Raw genomic sequence first — 26,322 nt, 5'->3', positions numbered from 1 at the left:
CTCAAGCATCTAAGCTTGGGGATGCCCAAGGCATCCCTTCTTCATCGACAACTTATCGTGTCACCTCTAGTGAAACTATATTTTTATTCCGTCACATCTTATGTGCTTTACTTGGAGCGTCTGTTTGTTTTTGTTTTTGTTTGAATAAATCGGATCCTAGCATTCTTTGATTGGGAGAGAGACACGCTCCGCTGTTTCGTATGAACACATGTGTTCTTAGCTTTATTATTAATGTTCATTGCGAAGGTTGAACTACTTCATTCATTGTTATATGGTTGGAAACAGAAAATGCTGCATGTGGTAAATGGTATAATGTCTTGAATAATGTGATACTTGGCAATTTTTGTGCTCATATAGATCATGTTTAAGCTCTTGCATCATGTACTTTGCACCTATTAATGAAGAACTACATAGAGCTTGTTAAAATTTGGTTTGCATGATTGGTTTCTCTAGAGTCTAGATATTTTCTGGTTAAGGTGTTTGAACAACAAGGAGACAATGTAAAGTCTTATAATACTTACAATATGTGCATATGTGAGCTTTGCTGCACCTTTTATACTTGAGTTTGCTTCAAACAACCTTGCTAGCCTAGCCTTGTATTGAGAGGAATTCTTCTCGTGCATCCAAATCCTTGAGCCAAAAACTATGCCATTTGTGTCCACCATACCTACCTACTACATGGTATTTCTCTGCCATTCCAAAGTACATTACTTGAGTGCTACCTTTAAAATTCTATCCTTTGTCTTTGCAATATATAGCTCATGGGAAAAATAACCTTAAAAACTATTGTGGTGAAGAATATGTACTTATGTGTTTTATTTCTTAATAAGTTGCTTGTTGAGCGGTAACCATGTTTCTGGGGACGCCATCAACTTTTACACCTTTGTTGAATATCATGTGAGTTGCTATGCATGTTCGTCTTGTCTGAAGTAAGGGCGATTTTCATGATCAAATGGTTTGAGTATGCATATTGTTAGAGAAGAACATTATATTGGGCCGCTAACTAAAGCCATGATTCATGGTGGAAGTTTCAGTTTGGACAATTAATCCTCAATCTCTTATGAGAATTTTAACTGTTGTTCAATGCTTATGCATTAAAGAGGAGTCCATTATCTGTTGTCTATGTTGTCCCGGTATGGATGTCTAAGTTGAGAATAATCAAAAGCGAGAAATCCAATGCGAGCTTTCTCCTTAGACCTTTGTACAAGCGGCATAGAGGTACCCCTTTGTGACACTTGGTTGAAACATATGCTATGCAATGATAATCCATGTTAATCCAAGCTAATTAGGACAAGGTGCGAGCACTATTGGTATACTATGCATGAGGCTTGCAACTTATAAGATGTCTTATACATAACACATATGATTTATTACTACCGTTGACAAAATTGTTTCTATGTTTTCAAAATGAAAAGCTCTAGCACAAAAATAGTAATCCATGCTTCCTCTCGCGAAGGGCCTATCTTCTACTTTATTGTTGAGTTAGTTTACCTATTCTTTCTATCTTAGAAGCAAACACTTGTATCAACTCGTGTGCATTGATTCTTACATGTTTACCTATTGCACTTGTTATATTACTTTGTGTTGACAATTATCCATGAGATATACATGTTGAAGTTGAAAGCAACCGCTGAAACTTATATCTTCCTTTGTGTTGCTTCAATGCTTTCTACTAAGAATTTATTGCTTTATGAGTAACTCTTATGCAAGTCTTATTGATGCTTGTCTTGAAAGTATTATTCATGAAAAGTCTTTGCTATATGATTCATTTGTTTACTCATTATCTTCATCATTGCTTCGAATCGCTGCATTCATCTCATATGCTTTACAATAGTATTGATCAAGATTATGATAGCATGTCACTTCAGAAATTATCCTTGTTATCGTTTACCTACTCGAGGGCGAGTAGGAACTAAGCTTGGGGATGCTTGATACGTCCCAAACGTATCTATAATTTCTTATGTTCCATGCTACTTTTATGATGATACTCACATGTTTTATACACATTATATGTCATATTTATGCATTTTCCGGCACTAACCTATTGATGAGATGCCGAAGAGCCGCTTGCTCGTTTTCTGCTGTTTTTGGTTTCAGAAATCCTACAAAGGAAATATTCTCGGAATTGGACGAAATCAACGCCCAGGGTCTTATTTTTCCACGAAGCTTCCAGAAGACCGAGGGAGATACGAAGTGGGGCCACGAGGCGGCGCCACAGTAGGGCGGCGCGGCCCAGGCCCTGGCCGCGTGGCCCTAGCGTGTGGGTCCCTCGCGTCGCCCCTAAACCTACCCTTCGGCCTACTTAAAGCCTTCGTCGCGAATACCCCAGTACCGAGAGCCACGATACAGAAAACCTTCCAGAGACGCCGCCGCCGCCAATCCCATCTCGGGGGATTCAGGAGATCGCCTCCGGCACCCTGCCGGGGAGGGGAATCGTCTCCCGGAGGGCTCTTCATCGCCATGATCGCCTCCGAATCGATGTGTGAGTAGTCCACCCCTGGACTATGGGTCCATAGCAGTAGCTAGATGGTTGTCTTCTCCTCATTGTGCTATCATGTTAGATCTTGTGAGCTGCCTATCATGATCAAGATCATCTATTTGTAATACTTCATGTTGTGTTTGTTGGGATCCGATGAATATTGAATACTATGTCAAGTTGATTATCAATCTATCATATATGTTGTTTATGTTCTTGCATGCTCTCCGTTGCTAGTAGAGGCTCTGGCCAAGTTGATACTTGTGACTCCAAGAGGGAGTATTTATGCTCGATAGTGGGTTCATGCCTCCATTGAATCTGGGACAGGGACAGAAAGTTCTAAGGTTGTGGATGTGTTGTTGCCACTAGGGATAAAACATCAATGCTTTGTCTAAGGATATTTGTGTTGATTACATTACGCACCATACTTAATGCAATTGTATGTTGTTTGCAACTTAATACCGGAAGGGGTTCGGATGATAACCTCGAAGGTGGACATTTTAGGCATAGATGCATGTCTGGATAGCGGTCTATGTACTTTGTCGTAATGCCCCGATTAAATCTCATAGTACTCATCATGATATATGTATGTGCATTGTTATGCCTTCTTTATTTGTCAATTGCCCAAATGTAATTTGTTCACCCAACATGCTATTTATCTTATGGGAGAGACACCACTAGTGAACTGTGGCCCCCGGTCCATTCTTTACATCTGAAATACAATCTACTGCAATTGTTCTTTACTGTTCTTCGCAAACAAACATCATCATCCACACTATACATCTAATCCTTTGTTTACAGCAAGCCGGTGAGATTGACAACCTCACTGTTACGTTGGGGCAAAGTACTTTGATTGTGTTGTGCAGGTTCCACGTTGGTGCCGGAATCCCTGGTGTTGCGTCCACCAACAACCGTCACGTGTTCCTTGACTCCTACTGGTTCGATAACCTTGGTTTCATACTGAGGGAAAACTCGCTGCTGTACGCATCAACACCTTCCTCTTGGGGTTCCCAACGGACGTGTGTCAACTGCACGCCAGCAATGGCGCTGACGGTGCCGGAGCTGGGGGAGGAGCATCTGGAGCACCTCTCCTCGGTGGATTGGGAGAAGCCTTGGCGGCGGTGCCGCTACTCGCAACGCTGGCGGCGACGGTGGAGTTCTTCTTCTTCACCATCGTCGGATCTGATGAAGATCTGGAAGCGGGGGCGGCGGCGCAGCGGTTTTAAGCGAAGAGGATGAAAGAAAGAGAAGAGGGTGCGAGGATGAAGAATGGAAAAGGGAAAGTTTGATCTAAAAGATTATAAAGTGCAAAGAAATCTAAGGAATGAGTGGGCATGTGTCGCTCCAGAGGAGGACAAAACCGGCGGCCCATTATTCCCACGATGTGAGAAAATCGAGGAGGCGCCTCGGTCAATGCGCATGCACTGATCATTTCCAGAAAACTGCCCGCGCAAAACTAGGGTGGACCCATCAGGTCACGTCTGGTCAATCAAACCACAACAGTAGTTGCGTCATCAGTGACGTCATGAAGCCCGCTGAAAGCATCCGAAAGAAAGCGAAAAGCATCGGGTGGTCAACTTGAGTCTACGCACGGATCGCAAGCATCCGCAGCTAGACTCGGGGGCTACTCCCATCGGGAGCGCTGGACGCGCACCCGATAAACCTGAACTCGAAGATATTCCTGTGAAGAAATATTTGAAGAAAAAGCTCAGCTCGAGTCTGCACCCGGTCACAAGCGCCCGTGCCCAGACTCGGGGGCTACTCCCATCAGGAGCGCTGGATGCGCACCTGATAAAAACTTTTTTGCATTCCAGGATCATGCCCGGGGACTTGATTCTGTGTAGGGTAACGTTGTTTTGCCATCGGCAGTTAACCAGCGAAGCTGGGCACGTTACTCAATATCCTTTACGCGTTCAAACCTTACTGAAAAATACAAGCCCCGATTAGAATGTATCGGGTGATCAATGAAGACCTGAAGAAAGCTTCGGCAGAAGAAGATGTTAGAGTAGCACAACTTGAGTCCACGCACGGATCGCAAGCATCCGCACCTAGACTCGGGGGCTACTCCCACCGGGAGCGCTGGACGCGCACCCGATAGAAGAAGATGATGCTGTTACAAGATGGACGAGAACAATCGAGGGAGAAGAACGTTCAGGGGAGGCATGCTTTAGTCTCTACCCGAAAGATCTTCGGCTAGACACTCGGGGGCTACTGACGTGGGCATTACCCTTTGGGTAACCGACATTGCCCTATCCTGTACAGCCCAACTGGAGGCCCATGAAGATACCTGATGGCAACGTGGGCCACTAGGACGGTGCTGCGGAAAATTCCTTGAAGCACAAGACGAAGAGGAGCCGAACAAGGAAAGTTTAGAGCTAGGTCTTTTGTAAACCTAGTCGTACCCGGACAGTTCTCTTGAGACCTGGCCTCGTATATAAAGGCCAGGAGAGGGGCTGCCGAGGGACACAATCAATCTTAGCAACTTTAGCCACCATAAGTCTAGAGCTAGGCCGCCATAGCACTTAGCCTCTCGACGAAATCACAGCCGAAACCTTCGGCACCCCATTATAACCCGATATCTTCATAATCAAGATCAGACAGGCATGACGTAAGGGTTTTACCTCATCGAGGGCCCCGAACCTGGGTAAATCGCTCTCCCCGCTTGTCTGTCATCCGATGTCTCGTGTCAGCCTACATGATTCCATCAACCCTAAGCCCCAATTGGAGGGCATTGCCGAGGAGTACCCTCAACACCTTGCATGTTAGTGAGAAAAGCATCCAAACCCACAATCTCACGCTTAATGGTGAGACTAGTGGCATCATCAAAAGATATAGCATTAGAGGGAGATGTGAGTTTGGAAGAAGATTCTACCTCCGAGGATACCTTTGCCATGAGGCAACGGGAGTTGTTGGTGACGTGGTTCTCATTAGGAGAGTCGAAGAGGGAGATGGAGGGAGTGGAAATGGCGATGGCGGCCACCCCATCTTATTCCTTGCTTGAGCTCTTGTCTTCATGCTCCTCACCATCATCATATGGGAGTGTTGTGAGCCCTTGCAACAAGGTCCTCCACATTCTTCTTGGAGATGTCCAAAGCGATGACTTCACTAAGGACTTCATCGGATGTCATAGCGCGGAAAGAGGCGTTTTGGCGGATGGCCGTCAACTTCACTTCCTCATATGGGAGGAGAGCGTTGTAGAACTTCCTTTTGATCCAATGATCATCCACAAACGTTGCTCCAAGATCTTGCATTTGCATGGCAAGGGCGATGAGACGACGATACATTTCTTCCGGAGACTCTCCTTCATTCATGATGAAGTTGTCGGCCATGTTGTTCACTTCATCGAAGCGAGAGCTTTGAATGCTCTCATTTCCCAGGAAGAGCTTGTCGAGTTTATCCCATGCTTCCTTGGCGGTCTTGAGTGAGCGAATATGAGTGCGATCCTTGGGCGTGACGGCCATGTGAATCATGTTGATGGCGGTGGCGTTGAGTTGATCATCCACCACCTCTCTTCTTGACAAGTTCTTTGGGTCTCTTGGTGAATAACCTTCCTCGATGATGCGCCAAAGCTCGGTAGAAGCGCTGCGCACATGAGATCGCATAAAAAATTGCCAATTTTCGAAGCTATTTGATTCAAGTAACGGTGGTGAACCATGAGACAAAATATGAGGCATGGGTATTGGGACATTTATGGTGTAATCACTTGGTGGAGGCACCACATGATAACTCCCTAATTGCCCCGCCACCGGTGGTTCATCCTTCCCTTTTGTAGAAGTGCCGACTTCCTCAAGCTTTTCTTCTTGTTGATTTTTCGTCGATTGAGCGAAAAAATCAACAAGAGGAAATGGAGTAACTTTGGGTGGGGGAACCCCGGCACTTGCGTTAGGATCAATGGTGGGGGTTGGTTTTGGAGCTACCAACTCCATCATCATAGCCTTCATTTGGTTAATGATGGATGACTCCGATTTCTTGAGGTCATCCAACGTAGCCGTTGTGCTATCGACGGTAGATGGTGGAGGTGGTCGCTCACCGGAAAGGGACCCATTCTCAACCGCCTCTTGTTCGGCTATTTCTTAGGCGGTAAAGCCCGAGCAAGAAACCTTGCTCTGATACCAATTGAACGGATCGTAGCGAACAAGAGGGGGGGGGGGGTGAATGGGCGCTACGCAATTTTTTAGTCTTTTTCAAATTTTAGTGGTGGAGATGTTCCTAGTATGATCCTAGGCTAGTGCAACAAGTAAAGGAACCAAACAACAATAACAAAGATGAGGAACGGGACAACCGGAGGGCGCGGAGTCGAGGCGAGGATTTGTTTCCCGCAGTTCCTCCCACAAGAGGGAGTACGTCTGCGTTGACGAGGTGCTAGTCTCACACAAGAGACTAGGCGGCCACACCACGAAGGAAGGCCTCACCTTCTTCCTCAAGAGAGCTCCACAAAGGGGCTCCATTTTCTCCACTAAGGCACCAGTCGAGGCGGTGGTTCCTTCACATGGTTGGGGCGAGCTCCACAACACTAGGAGGCTCCCAACACCCTATGGGGCTAGCACAACTCCAAGCTAGCCTCCATAGGAGCACTTCATCCAAGATCCCACCATAGGAACCCTAACAACAAGATCCACTAAGGACTAGCACGAATTGGTGAAATCTCTCTTGGTAGAACTATAGATCGGGGCCTCCTCCACCACTCCTCAAAGTTTGAGCAAGATTGGTTGGATGGTTGGGGAGATCCTCAAAGATTAAGCTCAGCAACAATGGAGGAGAGAGAGAGAGAAGAGATAAAAATGAGCTGGGGAAGAAGGGCCCTTTAAATAGGCCCCCCGAAATCCAACCGTTATCTGCAGTTTTTGCCTAAGCGGTACTACCGCTTTGGTAAGCGGTACTACCGCTCTGGATTCGAAATCCCCACAGAACTTATCCACGTGGACACATAGCGGTACTACCACTTGTGGTACCGCTCGAGGTACCGCAGTGACCTCCAAAGCTTACTGGATCTCAAGCGGTACCGAAGCGGTATCACAGCGGTACTACCGTAACTTATGTTACGGTACTTGAGCGGTACCGAGGCGGTACTACCGCTCTCAAGCGGTACTACCGCTCTCAAGCGGTACTACCGCTCAAGGTGCCGCAAAGGTACCTTAACTTGTTCTATGGGACTTTCTCAGTGCAAGTCTTCAGAGCGGTACCGTTGGGCGGTACCAGTAGGGGTAGCGGTACTACCGCTACTGGTACCGATAGTACCGGTCTAGCAAAAACTGCTTTTTCCTCTTTTCCTCTCCAACCATGTCACCTCGCGATACACACACAAAACCAGAAAACCTATAAGCTACGCTTCAGTCCTCCGATCATGACGTGTCCAGCGAGGTCACCGTGCACTTGCAAATCTATCAAAGACAATCTTTTTACACGGTGAGATTCATTCAAGTGTTGTCATCAAACTCACAAAACATGAAGTATAGACTTTGCTCTTTCACCAACTCTCTTTGTTCTTCGAGTAACTCGACATCATTTTCTCGGGTCTCTTTGACCTCCTCCTTTGTATAGAGCTGGACTCGTGGTGAGTCATGGATATTGTCGGTTGGTATGACCGCTTCTGCTCCATAAACTGAAAAGGGATTTCTATTTTCGTGCCCCTGGCCCCTTAGTTGTGCTCAGTTTTCCCCAGCCCCTTAGTTTTTCCTCAGTTTTCCCCAAGACCTTGTCTGAAACCTGCAGAAGGAGCTCGGACGGAAGGAATCCCGTTTAGTTGACGTTGGTTGGTGCTGGCAAGTGGGGCCGCTGTTGGTGCCCCGCAGTGGATACGTCTTCACTTATCCAGATCATCGTGGGACCCACAACTTGTCCACGTTAAGTGCGCCGGACCCACAGCTTACCCAGGTGACCGTTGCAAAATGGGAGCCCGAGCCAGCCCCGCGCCCGTGCCCGTGCCATTGCTTCCCCTTTCTTTCCCCGCGCCCCATTGTTCTTCTTCTCCGCCAGCGGCAGCCCTTCTCCGGCAGGCGGGTGATGTCTAGTTTCTCTTCGACCTCCCGTTCTTCATGGCCGCAGTATGGACCCGTGCCTTTGACAAGATGCCCTGACTGCCCACGCCAGGAGCCTCTGAAGCGGTCGATCTGTAAGACGGACGAGAACGGCAACCGTGGACGTGAGTTCCTTGCATGCGAGAGCTTGCCATATAGAGAGGGGGATAAGGTTAGATCTCGCTCCAATTTCTCTGTTTTCTCTCGATTTTCTTGCTATTCCCTCGAATTTGGGATTTAGGGTTCCCGTTGTTGTTTTCAGATCCTGAAGAAATGCAGGCATTTCAAGTGGATCGATGTGTACGTTCAGAGGCTTCAATTGCAGGAAACAATTGGTGCTATTAGGGAGCGCAATTTGGGAGGGGGGACTTGCTGTAGAGAATGCGGCGGAGAGAGGAGCCGTTCCGATTATGCCTAATGCTCCCAATGTAGGACTGGTGGAAGTGAAGGGAGAACTGAAGAAAATGAACAAGCAGTTAAGGCAGCTGATCGAGTTGAAGAAGCAAGGTAATCTGATGGCTGGTTGTTTTTTCTGTTGTATAATTGCGATCGGATTCTTATCATTGCTCACCAGGCGCTAGAAGTTGTTACAAGGGATACCTTGTTACAAATTCATTATTCAGTTACATGTACTTGTAGTTGTTTTCATAGTTAGTGTGTGCATTCACCGAAATTACCAACTATATTGGAATGCTTTATGTATGCCTCATGTTTATACAAGGGATTCTTATCATTGCTCACCGAACTATATTAGTGTGTGCCGCTTCAAATTACCGAAACTATATGCCAAAACTATATCCCCTAAAAGAAAAAAGGAAAGCGAAAGATAGTTGATAATTGTTAGAGGGGTGACAATAATGCATTCACCGAAATCCGCAAATATGTATGCCTCATGTTTATACCGAAATTATACCACTTTTGGGCCGTTTCAAATTACCGAAACTATATGCCAAAACTATATCCCCTAAAAGAAAAAGGAAAGCGAAAGATAGTTGATAATTGTTAGAGGGGTGACAATAATGCATTGACCGAAATCCGCAAATATGTATGCCTCATGTTTATACCAAAATTATACCACTTTTGGGCCGTTTCAAATTACCGAAACTATATGCCAAAACTATCTATACCTAATAATAAAGAAAATAAGATTTTTGTTCGTCCGTCTTTTATTGTCCCGAATTTTTATTAAAATTACAGAACTTCCCACCGGCAAGTTAAGAAAAACGGTTTGAAACAGCGTTCGCTGAAATCGATACACTCGTTTCGCGGTTGGTTACGTCTTGCAGTCCGCTCGGGCTGGATTCTGACGAGGCTGTCGTATCCCACAGCGCCACGGTAGCTAAGATCCGTGATTGTTGGAGTTAAGTATGGACTCATGTCAAGTAGAATTAGACTACCATACGTCCTTCGCCCTTTCGTTCGCTCGCCGCGTGGGAAAGGAAAACATAGTCCGGTTTGAAATGCTTTTCCTACCGTAATCTTCATCTATAAAGAAAGACCTAAGAAAACCAACTTAGCCATGATCGTCGTCCAGGCGCTGGAGCCAAACGACTCATGTGTGCGGTCACGGCATCATGGGGATCGTCTGGCAAACGCTCTTCGTTGTGCACGCCTGCTCCGGATCCTTTTCCGCCGACGCGGAATCGCTGTTCCAGGACGACAACGACATGATGTCTCCGCCCTAAGATTTCGGCGCCCCGCCTCCGTGGTCGTCCGACGCTATACCTCTATGCCCCGATGAGCATTTCTCTTATAAATGTTCAAAGAAGACCCGGCTCCAGGAGGCTTCAAAAGGGGCAAAAGGATCTCGTTCGTTCAATCCCGCGCACACAGTAAAAATACAATCCCGCTTTTACCTGCAGCCGTCGGATGCGGTTGTTTCTTTCTCACCCACGGCTTGTCTGAACGGGTCAATGACGTCTGGGACCAGTCGTGTGTGGGGTCGGCGAGCAGAGGCAGCAACTGTCGCCCGTTCACGTGTCCTTTCTCCTCTCATTTTCGCGTGCGCGTGGTGGTGGGTGAAAACCCTAGATCGACATCGTGCTGAGAAAAATTCCCCCAGTCCCGGTTCTTGCGTGCCCGTGGGTGGCGGCGACGACGGCGTGGTTGTAGAGGATGCGGGAGGCGGAAAGGGGAGGAGCAAGGCCGGCTGGCTGTGCTGCAGGGGGGTCGAAGGAGTGGGAGCGACGACTCCGCCCTCGCCAGCTTGCCACTGCCGTCCGCGGGCTCTGGCGCCGTTCCTGGCTCGCCCATGGGGGCGGCGTCGACGGCGTGGTCTACGGAGGGTGCGGGAGGAGGGTACGAAGGGGCAGCAGCGGGTCGCCGCGAGTAAAGAGGATGGAGCTCACCCTCTGCTCGTCTCTCTTACGCAACTGCTAGCCTTTCCCCTAACCGCAGCTCTTGCCGTGCTTTCCCCCCAAGAACTCGCCGGCGAGCGGCCACAACCGAACATCCACGGAGGCGGTCGAGAGGGGTGCTGCAGAGCACGTCCCAGTGGAGGCCGGCGGAGCAGAGGGTGCGCCGCCGCCGCCTCGTGCGACGTGAGGGTCAGCGGCCACTCCTGCGCTGGCTCCTCCCTCCTCACCGGCCAGGCGACCTCGCCGGCTCCTCCCTCCTCACCGGCCAGGCGACCTCGCCGACTCCTCCCTCCTCACCGGCGTGGTAAGTTCCGATTAGGTGGAACGGTTCATCATCTCCCGTACGAGATCCCCATGTTTTATTTTCATTCTGCGAGTAAGTGGAAGTGGTGTTTCAATATGCGTTGTCCATGGAAATTTCCTCCATCACTTGTATATACCTCTTATTACTGTTTAGGCAATGGTGTAGTCAAAGGGTTTGAATGCAGAATACTTTTGGTGTGCAGGTTTCTTTGTAACAGCTTGGATAGCTGCTGCGATGTAAGCGGGCTGCAGGCAGCACGAGGCTTGAGGCAGGAGGAGGACGAGGAGACAAGGAGGCGAGCAAGAGCAACAAGGGATGAGCAGCCTCACGGACTCGGCGTATTCCTCCACGAGTAAGCCCTTCTCTTCTCTCTCAGTGCATCTTCCCTCTCTTACTGCGTATATGTTATTGTTGCGTTGGTAAATTTATTTTAGGTGAATACGAAATGTGTTATATTTCCTATAGTTGCATCTACCGCTATTTTGCAGCTTTGTTTCTGATTTGTAATGCTTGGAATTTGTAATGTTGCTGTTTCATGGTTAGAGATATGCCATAGGGTTACCTACCAAAGATTTGTTGTATTTTTTAGGAAGTTTATTATAATAACTTAGGCTATGGAACCTACATAGCTTATTGTTTTGATTAAAATGAATGTATTTAGTTCTTAAACTGAATTTTCATCTTGTTTAATTTGTTGTTTGGTGTTTGTATATGCTCCTGAATGTGATAATTCTGTTTATAATGTCCCTTCCTATTTTTGTTCAGGTTAGTGCATATATTTTAGTAGAGATGACGAGATGATCTGGCTGTTGGATTGTTTGGTGGTTCATCGATCTATCTATCTATTATGGTTTTCATACTGAAGTTGATCAGTTTGTGAATCTCTCTGTCGATTAGTTGCCTATTTGACTGGCCTACCAATTCTGGGATATTAGAGATTGAATTACTGTCAAGAGTACAACAAGGTTGTCACCTAATCAGCAGACCTCTCCACCCTTCAGGTGATTTACTAATTCAACGGTTCATTTTAAGTGATTTAACTTTGTAATTTTCATTTATGTAATTTATTTTGAGTTTATCTTCGTGATACTATTGTTACACACTACAATTCTATGTATGCATGATGGCCAGATGTCACTGGCCAAGCTATGGTTTTTCTTACACTGAATTTCTAATGTGTGAGAGTTAAAAGGGGCAAAATAATGGCATGTGATATGCTTCACACAAAACCATTGAAAAGGGATCATCTTGTGTGTTTCAGGTATGCCGGCGTTTTGTGATGAGATGCGAGGTTGGATGGAGCTTTGAGGGCATCCAGTTTGGTGGCGACACACCACATCTATTTATTCTTTCCCAATTACACTGCCTTCCCAGCACATATATTTTGTCTTGATTTTTGGATGTGTCTGCACCAATTCTCTCTCTTTTCCATTCATCCCAAGCTGTCCCTCAAGGGAAAGATGCAAAAATTAGAGGGTGAAAATGGTTGGAATATGGATTTTACTGATTCATATTTGGGTAAGCTTAGTAGTTGAATAAGAAAGACACGAATATATTGCAAAGCATAACTCAGCTAATGCGATTAAAAAACTGTATGTTGACTTATTGCTACTCTCTTATTTGGTAGGTTTGGTCCTTTCTTTCGTTAAATGGTGAGAGATGCCTGCCAAATATTCCTCCCCTGAAGCCTGTGATGAGTATAGAGGAGTTTGAGTCTTCTATTTTGCAGCTAGGGTTTTGGTTTATAGAATATATTCTTACCGATGGCGATTACAGGCAGCATTTATGTTCATATTGTCCATGGTTGGTACAAGCAAGCACATATTCCATACATCTCTGGCTGCCGGAGCTTGGTGTGAGTTCTTGTGATGGCATGGTGAGGTGAGAAAGCTTTGTTCATTCTTTTTGTTCTCTATCCTTGTTCCGGTCTAGATTGTTTCTATACTGGTTGTGACAGTCAATGTATCTTCTTTTCAGTACATTGTCAATTTTTTGGTTAAATTGCTTTGTACAATAACATACTGATTTGCTGCGGGGAAAGGCTGATGTTGCATTCCCCGATTTATCTCCAACAACAAATATAGTGTTACATCTTTCAAAATCATGAAATCAAAGCGGCGAACATTGAAAAACAACTGGGTGGCTTCATATTTTTGAAAGCTGGATGCACATCTAATTTATTGATGTACACTAGACCGTATTTAAGAATTTGATTACCCATTCATGCATTAATACTTTGAAAAGGGTGTCAATGTGTCCTTCTAATTCGTATATGATGCATGAACAGGGTGGTTAGCGGTGGCGTGACGGTGCTGCAACTGTTGCGAGGTCTCTCTCTCTCTCCCCCTTTTATTTCTTTTATACTATGTGGCATTTACTTGTCGTCGATTAGAATTTTGTCATGTATCTATGACTTTGTCAATGTTTTCAGGTATAAGAATCATCCATTTGCCTCACTTATTTTTATTTTGAAAAACAGATCACTGGATATTTGGATATTTCGCTCGTCTTGACATATAGAGTATTTTGGAGCAGTAATGAACTTGACTTGATATGCATATCCGTATTTAATTTATTTGATTTAGATTCCAACTCAATCCATATTACTACAGATGACCTTCTAAATGCATTTACATGTATGAATATGTTATGACCGGTTTGGCCTATAGCAGGAGGAAGCCCATTAGTGGGCCTAAATTAGGGGCTTAGCCCATTTATCCTTTTCATTAGCTTATTTATACTGCTGTAAAACGTACGTGAGAAATGAAGCAATAAACAGATCTTATAGATCGTTATTGCCGACTCCCTGAGGAGTCGGTCTTCCCTGCCCTAGCCGCCGCTTCATCCCTTGCGCCGCCTTCCTCCAACCTCGTGACGGCGGCCAGCCGCCGGCGCCGCCTTCCTCTCCCTCGTCCAGCACACTTCCACCCCTACAATCTACGTAACCGGCCTGGTAGGATCACAGATCCTATCAATTTGGTATCAGATTGTCCTCGTACGGTCATGTCGTCTTCGCCGGCCACCACCACCACCTCCGCGCCGCCCAACCCACCGCCCTCGCAGCCGCCGCCCTCCACGGGAGCCGCGGCATCCATGGCGGGGGCCTCCGACGTCGCTCCCCTCCTCTCGCAGCAGGAGGTCTCGACGGCCATCCGCGATCTCGCCATCGCGGTCCAAGGCATCCGCCCGTACCCGATCGGCACGCGAGGGATGACCACGCCGCCGCCGTCGCCGGCCCTCAACGCCTACTCGGCCGCGCCGGCCGTTTCCGCCCGTCCGGGCGTACCCGCCCCGCCCCGGCCTCGCCGCCTCCACCGCCGTGGTCGTCGTGGCAGCCGGCCCCTAGCGCCGGGCCCGCCTCGCTGCCCCGTGGCGTCCCCATCCAGCGGGTGCCGTTCCGCCGTCGCCCTCGCGGCTCCCGGCGTGGGTGACCGCGACGGAGCCTCCGCCCGTCTACTCGGCCGCATCGGCGCCTCCTCCCGTCTACACGGCTGCCGGGGACCCTCCGAGGCCCTCCTTTCCGGAGCCGGCATACTCGCGCTTTGAGGAGCCTTCCGCTGGCCGCGCGGAGTACCCCGTCCAGGGCGCCACCGGCCCAACCCCCCCACGCTACGCCAAGCTCGACTTCGCCACGTACGACGGTGTCGAGGACCCCCTCAACTGGCTCAACCAATGCGAGCAGTTCTTTCGAGGGCAGCGCACCCTCGCCTCGGACCGGACTTGGCTCGCCTCGTACCACCTCCGCGGCGCCGCCCAGACATGGTATTACTCCCTCGAGCAGGACGAGGGCGGCATGCCCCCATGGGAACGCTTCCGCGAGCTCTGCCTTCTACGCTTCGGTCCCCCGATTCGCGGCAGTCGCTTGGCGGAACTTGGGCGTTTGGCCTTCACCACCACGGTATAGGACTTCGCCGACCGCTTCCAGGCCCTCGCATGCCATGCGCCCGGGGTGACGGGGCAGCAGCGCGCCGAGCTCTTCATTGGCGGACTGCCGGACCACATTCGCGTCGACGTGGAGATGCGGGATCCCCGAGACCTGCGGCCGGCCATGTACTACGCTCGTGCCTTCGAGCAGCGCACCCGGGCCATGCAGCAGGCCTTCCCGGCCAGCGACGTTCAGCCAGCCGCCCACCCTCCACCGACACCACCAGGCCAGGCGCTCACAGCTGTGACTCATGCGGGGCACTCCGATCCAGCCGCGACGCGGCCTTTCCGTCGGCTGACCACGGCCGAACAGCTCGAGCGCCGTCGTAAAGGGTTGTGCTTCAACTGCGACGAGCTCTATGTGCCGGGCCATGTTTGTCCACGCCTGTTCTACTTGGAGACCGTAGACGACATTGCGGCTGATGTCGTTGCAGCTGGGCTGGCTGACGCGGCCGTCTCCAAGGCCGATGCCGTTCCGGGATGAGTTCCGCCAGCGTTTCCAGCTATCCAGCTCGAGGACGAGCTGTTTGAGAAGGCGAGGAGAGATGTTATGACCGGTTTGGCCTATAGCAGGAGGAAGCCCATTAGTGGGCCTAAATTAGGGGCTTAGCCCATTTATCCTTTTCATTAGCTTATTTATACTGCTGTAAAACGTACGTGAGAAATCATGCAATAAACAGATCTTATAGATCGTTATTGCCGACTCCCTGAGGAGTCGGTCTTCCCTGCCCTAGCCGCCGCTTCATCCCTTGCGCCGCCTTCCTCCAACCTCGCGACGGCGGCCAGCCGCCGGTGCCGCCTTCCTCTCCCTCGTCCAGCACACTTCCACCCCTACAATCTACGTAACCGGCCTGGTAGGATCACAGATCCTATCAGAATATATGTCCTATGATTCTTTTACAGATTTTATTTGCTCTGTATAATTCATTTATAATATTATATTAGTACACTGAAATAAAAGTACTGCAAAGAGTTTAAGAAAATCTTAATTTGTACTTAATGCAAACCTTTTCCATGATTGTCCTTCGTCTTGGTACTTATTTATCTTAATCAAGTGGTCTAGCTCTATTATTGTTGTCACAGACTCCCAGTGCATGTAATAAAGTGGTCTAGCTCTATTATTGTTGTCACAGACTCCCAGTGCATGTAATAAAGTGGTCCATGAGCAAACATTTGGCTTTCAACTATGCATTCCTCTGCTATTGTGCAATGGAGTAGGACTTTCATGCAATTTTAGTTTTCATTCACCGAAGCTTGGACATTTGAAATGCAGGTTATAGGTCACTACAGGAAAGCCAATTCCCACTCTAAAATTCATTCCACCTAATGTTACAGCGAGGTGTTGGTGGTGTCCCTGATGAGGGTCGCTTGCTTCCTTCTTTTCCGTAATCCATCTGGTCCAATGGGTTCCACGGTTCTGCCATTAAAGTTCATTTTTATTCTATGGCCACTGCAGACCATGCTGAAGTTCAGGAAGTTGTTGCATGAGGTGAGGCTGAGACCTCTTGTTCTTATTTCGGTTTGATCTTTCCGTAGGATTCTCATGATAGATTACTTACTGTCTAGGTGTGTGGTATTTTGGTTTTTCCCGTAGGACCAGTTTACACACATCATTACCTTTCTATTATGGAGTACTTAGAATTGCTCCATTCTTCTATGGTTATTATAGGTTTCAGAGTAGAAGAATATGTGTGGTGTTCATACCCTCATTCTTGTCAAGTTTCAATCATTTGCACGTGCGCTCAGGTCAATCTGCAGCTTTAGGTTTGATTTTCCAATTTGAAAAGCCACAGTTTTTAGTCCATGCTTATTTAGCAAATTCCATTGTTTCAGTTATATTTCATCTTGCACTTGTTATTTGGGAGATATGCTATGTAATCATATATCATGTGGTTGCAAGGCATGTTTGGTACAAGCTTAGATTGTGCATCATGTTCAGATAGTATATCAATAAAAAGCTACATGATTTGGAATAGTTTTCTAAGGTTGTGTAGTGTGAACATAGTAGAATTAGGTCATCGTGCAAATCAGCTGTTGATTCCTACATCTTCCAGTTTATGTCGTATCTTTGTTCATGGAGTGCTTACTAGAGAGGGGCGTATATATTGAAATTTCATTTCAGTTGTGTATTTTACTTTAAGGCGCTATTTTTTTCCTGAAACCTACTGTATGCTTTGCAGGTCAAGAAGATGATTGAAGGTGGTGCTTCCAGCGAGGAGAAAAGATGAAGAGAAGGCGGCGCGGGGGAGACCGGCAGCATCGGCGCTGAGGTGGCACTGAGAGACCGGCTGTGACGACGGCCGGCGAGCTCGACGAGATGGCGGGTTAGGGTTAGCTGTTGCGAGCGCGCCGCCGAGTGCGCCATGAGCGCCTCCCTACTTCCTCGCTGCTCTCCTGTGTTGGTGAGGTTTGCTTCTCCCTCCTCTTTCCGTCTCCTCTCCGTCACTTCTCTTACTCATTTCTTCTGGCTCTAGGGAATGGAGGACGAGGGGGTGCGAGTGGACCCGAGGCTGGTCTGGTTCGTTGGCGAGGAAGATCAACTAGGGAGAAAAGGTGAGACTGGTGAGGCTGGGTTTCTCATGTTCTGGCGTATTCTCTTTTTTTCTCTCTGATTCTCAAATGTGGAGAAGGGTGTGGCTTACCTAGAGGAAATGGTTACAATGTCTATCCGAAATATGCAGAACTTGAATTGGGTCAGAGGTAGAGCATGAAGGTGATGTTACAGAAGTTGGATGAACACAATAAGGTTAAGTCCCATGCTTAATTTAGCTTCCTTTTCTTGGTAGCATGGTCGAGTGTTATCACATTATCCACCAAAATTCGATCTTTGAGTTTTATAATCTTTTGATCATACAAAGTGCAATTAGATTCATGTAATGTAAAAAGTGGAAAGAGATACAAATTTGTTTCTACATTGGATATCCTATTTGGGCTGGTCTTTTAGGTTGAATTTATTTCATAAGTACTAAATCCTTTTGGAAGGCAACTTGCTCCAGCTTTGAAGAGGGTTCCGGCTGGTTCGCCTGCTTCTTTATCTTAGCAATACCCAATAACTTATTGTTCTTTTGTAGTGTTAATAAACTAAGTGAGTTTCATGCGAACATATGTTGGTGTTGTTGCAGGTTATGTGTTTTCTTCTGTCAGACCAAGGAATTGGATAGCTCTTGCACATTCTGCCTTCGTTAACTGCGGGTGCTTCAGTCTCCACATCTGATGGATATGATTATTTTTACATAGAAGTTAACTATGATCTTGGAAGAGGTAAAGATTGGATAGTACTTGAGATTTAAATGAGCGTTTGGCACATGAAGGATATTTTTTAGGAGATTTAAATGAGTGTTTGGCGCTGGCCACCGTTCCTGCCTACATTGCAGCGACCATCGTTATCACCACCGTCATTGCAGCCGCCAATCCCGCCGCCATTGCGGCCACAATCATTGCGGCCGTAGCCGCCATTGCCGCAACCAGGGCTAGAACAAAGCTAGAGAAAAACTATGGTCAAAAAGCTTTTCTTCCTTTGGTTTCTGAAGGTTTGGCTTGGCTGCCAGTAGGTTAACTAGGTTATGATGTCTATATCTTGGCTGCCAGTATTTAAAAGAGATGTCTCTGACACATGGATAGATAGCTCTGTTATCTGATTCGTGTCTCTCGAATGTTTTTCTTTTCTTAGCTTGTCATTTGGCCAAGTTTTCTAGCAAAAAATAGTATCAGGTGCTCATGTTCCATGGGCCCTTTGAATATTTATGTCTTATTTCAGGAGCTTTCAAATGTGAACGGATATATGATCGTTCTATCAATTATTTTCAATCAGTGGTATAAAATTCATAGCAAGTTAGGTCACTGTTTAAGTTAACCCTCTTCAAGCTTCCAGGTTGCAGAGAAATGTGTGTGCCTTTCCAAACCGGGTGTCTTTAAACAAGCTTTTGTAGAGCCTGTCTCTGGAAATGCACGAAGCCAAGGCATGCACACGCCGGAGGGCAGCAGCTGGTGTGTCACTTGATAGTCATCTTTGCAAAAAAAGGTCCCTATCAAAGTTCCTTCTTGGTTCTTTCCATTGATCTATACTCAAACCTCTCCACTGAAGAAATACAAGTGCTCTATAATGTGATTTTTTTTTCTTTCTTTACTTGTGACTTTTCTCTAACAATGATTTGTGTCAAGTGCCTTTGATGTTCATTGTTTGTTTGGCAGAGGTTTAGTACCAAGGGAAATAGCCATGGAAAGACAAATCACACAAATTTATTTTGTTAAGCAAATCTATTTTTTAATATTTTAGTATTAGTGGTAAAAGTTTCAAAAGGATTGAACATCAATCTGAAATTGACCTCTATTTAGAGACATGTGGATTATATACCTTCGAATTGCCTATTTTTTCTTTGTTGCTAGATTTGCTAACAAGCTACCTTTTTTGTTAGCTTGAGTTCAGTCATTGAGTCAAGAAAACAATTATGTGCTCATGAGGTACTTAGGGTGATATAAGTTTTGCTTTGTGTCTGATACACTTCACTGCTATATTTCATGAGCATAGCCTTTGATAAATGACATGTAGCAGTACCTCTACAGTTCCATTTCTGCCGAGACAATAGCTACGGATCTGCGTCCCAAATTTGGCAAATGGGTAATAGCAGCTTCATGTGTTTCTTGTTCTTTCCGCATTTGCAACCAAAAATATTTTCCTCTCTAAACATTATCTAAACAGATTTATGAAACTCATTTTGCTACCTCAAGCTTGTTTAAATACACTTCCCAAAACATCAATGCTTCTTATGTTCTAATCATTCTCCTATGTATATGCACTTGAATATCATGATTAGACTTTCTGTATGGAGTGCCCCTTTCAGCATGTTGGAGATATTTTTCTTTGGCTTCTGATTGTACTGGCTACATAGTTAACACATTTTTCCCCCTGCAATTGGAAACCTAAAACTGTAGTCGGTACCAAACTGTTGCATCATGACTTAGTTTGAATTCAAAAAAATATCAATGAATTATTGCATTTATGGTACAGGCAGAAGGTTTGATCTGAATGTGTCATTGCACAAAAGGCAAAACTTCCGCTGTGTCATTGCAGAATGGTTCTCTTCCGTAGGGTATACACTGAAGACTTGCTGGTCTTACCTTTATTTGGTTAGGTTTTCATGGGAATAGATTATACACAATGGCGCAATACACTCTGCTTATGGTGAGCTTGTGCGTACCATTTTATTTTGTAGGTTTGTTTGTTTCTTTTTTTTGTTTCCAGCACCACATATGGCATAGAATTTCTTTATCATGGATTAACCATGTATGATGTTAACATGGTATCTTCTCATTCGGTGCATTGCAGATTTGCCTGAGTGGTAGCAAGCTGCATTGCAGATTAAAGTTGGCATGATTGCTGCTAGGTACAGAAACATGAGTTAATCCTCTTCCAAGGTTAACTCCACATGTTCTCCCCTCTTCTAAATTTCTTTTCCATGAAGGATCAGTTCTCGAAGTTTGTTTTGTTTTCTTGGAACACACATTAATATGTTGTGTTTAGCGTGGTGTTAGAATTTTTTTCAGGACCTTCACATGGATCTTTTTAAGAAATCTACAGTTTGCTAATTATAGTTCTGCAATTTTATAATGGACTGTTTGTGATGTCATATTTGTTGGCATGATAAGTGGTGAGTAGGTTTCATGCCATGGAGAAGATCATAATAGAGTCGCTCTGAATTATGTAGCCGTTTTAGAACCCTAATCATATATCATAGAATCGGAAAAGGTGATAAGAATATTGATGCATGTGATCACATTTTGCCTTACGTTGTTAGCACCTTATCTACCAGTGGAAACATACAACTTCTAGAAAAAAAAGAGTCTTTCATCCTTCATGCTGGTAGGATTGGTCCATAAGAATACTATGTAATATCTGATTCAGATGTGAAACTGTAGTGCTTGTATAGCAATGTGCTTTGGGGTTCTATTTCAAGGGATCAACTCTTCCGGTAGTAGCTAAAAAACAAAAGAAAAACACATGAGGTAAAAATAGATACTGATTTGCAGGTCATAGGAACAACCAGTATAATACATGCTTTTGGATGTTGGTGAAATCTGGAAAAAGCAAAAATAAAGCTCATGAGATATGAAAGGTCTTTTTTTATTCAGGATTTAAATAGGATTTGGTAGTTATCTGTGGTGTGAGGTCCCTTTTTCATTTCATTTCTAATTTTGCGGTCTTAGAACTATTTTAGGTGTTAGTCTAATAGCAAACATATAACATTTAGGAGGGCCATATGAAACAGATGGTGTTTTAGGTGTTAGTCTACTATTATGTGTGTGATGTGCATATATGTGAACTAGAGAAAACAGTTTGTATTTGTGCGGAACTCAAGCTGCTTGGAAGGTGTATGTTATAGAGGCTTTGTCCCGCTCATTATTAGATAAAACCAGTGAAATTATTTTTGTTCCCTTTTATGAATTCGGCTAGCTCCGAACCGGTGAGTAGCCTTACATCAAAATCACATGTCGGTAATAGTCTTTCAAATGTCTATAATTTTGTTGTGTGTACCTGCTAACATGATTGGCATATGAAGCAAGTGGACAATAGTTTTCCTGTCGTGTTAGCCTATGGACGACAGCTTACTTAATTACTTATTGCCGCCTATTGATGAATTAGTGTTATTTGGATACCTACTGCTATCTAGAGGTTTGAATATATAGGCCATAATCTGGAAGGTGCAGGTTGCCAGATTGATTTAACCAATGAATTTTCAGATTTGATGTCCCTAAAAGATATCCATTTGGTTCAAGTTTACCCCCAAATAATTATTGCTTGATACATGGGCTTTTGCTTGAGTATGCAGTTGGTGATATCAAGGATGAAGGTTGTGGAGCTGGTGGTCGATTAAATGTCTTACTGTTATGTACTCTTTGTTATGTACTCTTCAGTGAAACTTCTCCTATGAGTGCAGGGTCTATATGTAATCACCCACTTCCGGTAAGTAACACGACTTTTCTCGCTAGGCATCAATGCACTTTTTGATAGTACACTAGCAACCGATATTTCTAAAAGTGTCCAGTAGGTTATTTATCATATTCAAGGAATATGATACTACATATGTATTGTAGGTGGATATTATCTGTTGAGAGCGACATCACCTGTAGACAAATTGATACTCAACAGGTATATTATTCTAGGCTCGGGTTGCATTTTTTTTGCAACTGGCAGCTTTTTGGAGAAATATTTATGTGAACATGACTGTATGTGATCAGTTTGCACGCCTGGGAGCCTCCATGGTGCAGGTGGACGCGTGGAGCGGCGAAGGTTTGTGAGTCGGGGAAGAACACGGTGGTTAGCTTCATATGCCTCACTCGTTTTTCTGCTCCCAGCAGATGAGTGCCTCTATCTCCTCTTACCATTTTTTTCTCATTGTATGGCGTATCTCTAATTATATAATGGTGAATATTTTCAATATATATATTGTTGCTATTATATCTCAGAGATCTGTCATTGAGCATCTCCTTCAGATGATTTCTTCTCTCATGAAAGCCTGCAGGACCGAATCTTGATTTGTGACTCCATTATATGGAAACTATGGCGATCGAGGTATGAAAAGATTGCCTCATGTTGGTAAATCTTGGCTTGAATATTGTCTTGCCTTTTGTGCCAGTGGCGCATCGGGTTTTAGGATTTCCTACTATTCCTCTAAATGTCTTATGTTTTGATTCGTAAATTACAACATATTATCTTACAATTTTGAAATGTTTAATCTGTTTTATCCTCTATGAAGTGTTAGGTAAATGTTGGGGCGAGCAGTGGATGGCTAATGGCGTGGGTGACCGTGGCTGATGTCGTGGGTGGCCGTAGCTGATGGGGTGGATGGCCGCGATAGATTACTTGGTCAGTGGATTAGATGGGGTTGAGGGAATGGAGGAAGGTGTAGAGTAAGATGGGTTGTATCATCCGAGAATAGTGCTGGAATTTTTTTACGTGCGGCAAACATTATTTGTAGTTTCTTGTTCCTGTGGTATCATCTAAGGCGTTTAAAATCTTGAACCAAATCTTTTCTTTCTTGCTACTCACAATAAATAGAAACATTCTTCTTGAAATTAGTAATTGTCCTATGATACTTCTTTTATGATGCTACCTCTTTAGGTACAATAACCATACTTTGGTACGGGAGATTATACAAAAGCTGAAAAAAATAGTGTGAAATCGTACTAAATTATCATATCTTACTGCATCATCTCAATGAAATGGCGTGTTCGCAAGATATCGAAGTAGTTAAGTTCCGGCATAATTCTTGATACTAAAATAAGATAGAACTTATGGTTTAAATTTTGAGTTGATTATGCCATTTGCGCGATAGCGCAACGGGTCATCTAGTAGGAGTTCAACGACCGTGGGCAGTGTAGGCCTGCAGCCAAGCTGTTTTCTTCTACCACGGTACAGCCGTACAGGCTAAGCGGTGGCCGGTAACGAGGGGCCGGTGTTGGTCGGTTCTGCTGTTTTAGTTTTCCTGCTCAAGATCACCAGAAATGAGTTGATACCTTCATTGCGTGACACAGATATTGATGGTTCGCTGGTCGCTGATATCAGTATGCTGCATGTCATTGCCGCCGGCGTGAAGCCATCATGCACTCCACCCAAACACGATGGCCGTCGTTCCCGGTAACCCAGCCCAGGCGGAATCCTGTGGATTCTGGTCCATATGCAAATAGACTGGAGGACTCCTGGATGAAACTCAAGCTTGTCACTGTGAGGTCCGGCGGTATAAGGTGGATGGTCTCCGGTGGCATCGTCGGGGGCAGCTTTGTTGGTTCCAATCGGATCATGCGCCGGGATCGAGATCATCTAAACATTGTCACGTGTATCGTTATCAACTCCCCACATATGACACTGATTATTTGCATAAGCTGAGATCAGATTCTTAGGTATTTTAAATTTTTGTATGCACCTGGTCTGAATTTTGGCAGGGCATATGCACCATCCATAAAATTTATGGATGAAATAAACTCAGTTCGATCTGCTACAATGTTTAGCGCACTGAGCTTGTAAACCAACTTGATGGGTTCGAAGCATTAAAAAAAGGTTCCTTTGCTAACAAATATGACATACTGGATCAAGCACTCGTGATGAGGCCTGATCGTGTTGAAAGGAAGATTGGATTTCCAAATCCTAAGGCAGACGTAAATAATCATGTAATCACAGTAACTAAATTCATACATCTCGCTCATATCAGTCTGTTTTTCTTCCGCTTCTGATGTATTGCAAGACAATTTTCATTTTAGTAGAGATGAGAATCATTTGAAATTTGGGCCACCAGAAAATAACATCCAAATGTCTGCTGCACAATTCACAAAGGTTAATGAAGATCCTAAACTAGATGTATCTAACAAGTAGTGATGATTAAGACACATGATATATGTTTTATTATTTAAACCAACATTTTTTTATCTTCCGCAGCAACGCGCGGGCATTGTCCTAGTATTCCCTAAAAGAAAAAGGAAAGCGAAAGATAGTTGATAATTGTTAGAGGGGTGAAAATAATGCATTCACCGAAATCCGCAAATATGTATGCCTCATGTTTATACCGAAATTGTACCACTTTTGGGCCGTTTCAAATTACCGAAACTATATGCCAAAACTATATCCCCTAAAAGAAAAAGAAAAGCGAAAGATAGTTGATAATTGTTAGGGGGTGACAATAATGCATTCACCGAAATCCGCAAATATGTATGCATCATGTTTATACCAAAATTATACCACTTTTGGGCCGTTTCAAATTACTAAAACTATATGCCAAAACTATATCCCCTAAAAGAAAAAGGAAAGCGAAAGATAGTTGATAATTGTTAGAGGGGTGACAATAATGCATCCACCGACAGAGAGAGAGGGGTGGCCACGAAGAGAGAGAGGGGTGGCCACGAAGAGAGAGAGGGGTGGCCACGAAGAGACGGGGAGGGGTATACGCCCGTTAGATCAGTTGATCAACGGTTCGTGGAGTCGATCCGTGTGACAACGGCTCAACCAATCAGGATAAGTTTGGGCTTCTGAGAGCATTTGTGACAGAACTTGAGGGCAAAACTGAGTAATACTAACAATCCAAGGGCACATAAATAGTAAATAGACTAAGGGATTCAAACAAAAAGAATTACAAAATGAAAAATGCGTGTTTTGTACAATATAATTCATATTGGGCTACATCAAATTATTTGCAATTCAAATATACATGAGTGTGACAATTATGACATCATTTAGACAAACTATGTTTTTGGGGAAGATGTTTTGCAAAGGGGTTTGAGTGGAAAACCATGCATCTTCATAGCTACACTACTGATTCTGAGAAGTGGAAATTTGTGGTAAAACTTAATTTATATATGTTTGTTAAGGTTTTCTTGGTGGCAGGTTGCGTAGGAAGACTCCATGAGTAGGGGCCACTATGTTTTTATTTTTTTGAATTTTTTTGCGCATGAAATGCCTCAATTAGATATGTTAATCTCATTTGTTGACTCTCTGTTGACTAGCTACTTAAGGGTAAAACTGAGTATATTGCACTTGCCAGTCTAAGTACTCGAGGGGAAAACTGAGTACAGATAAAATTTCTGTATAAGGCCCGAGGTTATAACTGAGTACACCAAATGTCTCAGGGCTAGACTCGTGTCGCGGTGCACGCTGCAGCCGTGCATAGCGGACGCGTGTTGCGGTACACGCCACCTTCGTCTTTATAGAGCCCTTTTCCTCTCCCTCGACGCACGTTCTCACTGCAACCGCCTCTCCTGTCCCATCATCTTCTCCACAACCGAAGAAAAACCCCGAAGAAAACCGCCGGCGATGGAGAAGAATGAGATGCCCATTGTCGGCGCATCAGCCGCCGGCGCATCGGCCGCTGCCCCCGTCCAGGCCCATGTCGCTGCTTCCAACGTAGCAGCCGGCGCATCAGCCGCCGGCGCATCGGCCGCTGCCCCCGTCCAGGCCCCTATCGCTGCTTCCAACGTAGCAGCCGGCGCATCAGCCACCGACGCATCGGCCGCCGCCACCGTCCAGGCCCCCGTCGCTTGGGACCTGTACGAACCAGTGCCGTACGTCGCGCCGGAGAACCCCTACGACACCAGCATCGTCGACGACGAGCCGGAGGTAACCCTTTGCTCCCTTGTTCTTATCCCATTTCAATCCTTTTGTGTTAGATCTAGCGTTATTAGGGTTCATCTGTTCCTAGTTCAATCCATTTGTGTTAGATCTAGCGTTATTAGGGTGCGTCTGTCCTAGTTCAATCCTTT

At 45.3% G+C, this 26,322-nt stretch overlaps 3 long non-coding RNA genes across 4 annotated transcripts; all 3 read left to right on the top strand.

Annotated features, from left to right (window-relative positions):
• Positions 1–11,411: 11,411 nt before the first annotated feature.
• LOC124651874 lies at positions 11,412–12,520 on the top strand. The gene is made up of 3 exons (XR_006987520.1): positions 11,412–11,506; positions 11,920–12,155; positions 12,416–12,520. It is a non-coding gene; the product is annotated as an uncharacterized LOC124651874 (long non-coding RNA).
• Positions 12,521–17,388: 4,868 nt separating this feature from the next.
• LOC124655502 lies at positions 17,389–19,090 on the top strand. Of its 2 annotated transcripts, XR_006988713.1 has the most exons (5): positions 17,389–17,480; positions 17,553–17,631; positions 17,760–17,824; positions 18,201–18,339; positions 18,950–19,090. It is a non-coding gene; the product is annotated as an uncharacterized LOC124655502 (long non-coding RNA). The 2 variants fall into 2 exon arrangements; XR_006988712.1 differs by lacking the exon at positions 18,950–19,090 and having other exon boundaries at positions 18,201–18,697.
• An 897-nt stretch (positions 19,091–19,987) lies between these two features.
• LOC124655503 lies at positions 19,988–22,536 on the top strand. The gene is made up of 4 exons (XR_006988714.1): positions 19,988–20,462; positions 21,906–22,039; positions 22,171–22,225; positions 22,315–22,536. It is a non-coding gene; the product is annotated as an uncharacterized LOC124655503 (long non-coding RNA).
• Positions 22,537–26,322: the final 3,786 nt, after the last annotated feature.

Source organism: Lolium rigidum, chromosome 5 (genome assembly GCF_022539505.1).
Source record: "Lolium rigidum isolate FL_2022 chromosome 5, APGP_CSIRO_Lrig_0.1, whole genome shotgun sequence".
Classification (NCBI taxonomy): Eukaryota; Viridiplantae; Streptophyta; class Magnoliopsida; order Poales; family Poaceae; genus Lolium; species Lolium rigidum.
This window is presented reverse-complemented; position numbering and strand designations above follow the sequence as displayed.